General features: G+C 44.9%; 1 protein-coding gene across 2 annotated transcripts in view; it reads right to left on the bottom strand.

Annotated features, from left to right (window-relative positions):
- The window catches only part of DMBX1 (diencephalon/mesencephalon homeobox 1), a 6,328-nt gene that overhangs the window by 3,836 nt on the left and 2,158 nt on the right, over nucleotides 1–334 (bottom strand). The gene's annotated exons all lie outside the window — the stretch shown is intronic.

The following is a 334-nucleotide window of genomic DNA, read 5'->3' on the forward strand; positions in this document are numbered from 1 at the left end:
GGGGACCAACGTAGCCCTTCATGGTCACTTACCTTGGGACTTGGGTAATAATGACCTCTGAGCACTTACTGAATATTTTGCATAAGTTATCTCAAATAACTTCCCAAACATCCTACGGGTGATCACTACCATTGCCCCCTATTTACAAAGGGGAAACTGAGGCTCAGAAAAGACAGGTGAGCGGGCAGACTTTGCAATGACTGCATAATTTTAGCCATATGTTATGTTCCAACCCTCTGCCCCAATGTAACCTGTATGAGCCGCAGTTTCCTTGTCCATAAAATGGATATAATAACCTCTCCTTATCAGGACTGGATAGTTTGATGCGGGGGGC

The sequence above is a fragment of the Myotis davidii genome, unplaced genomic scaffold (assembly GCF_000327345.1).
Source record: "Myotis davidii unplaced genomic scaffold, ASM32734v1 scaffold458, whole genome shotgun sequence".
Classification (NCBI taxonomy): Eukaryota; Metazoa; Chordata; class Mammalia; order Chiroptera; family Vespertilionidae; genus Myotis; species Myotis davidii.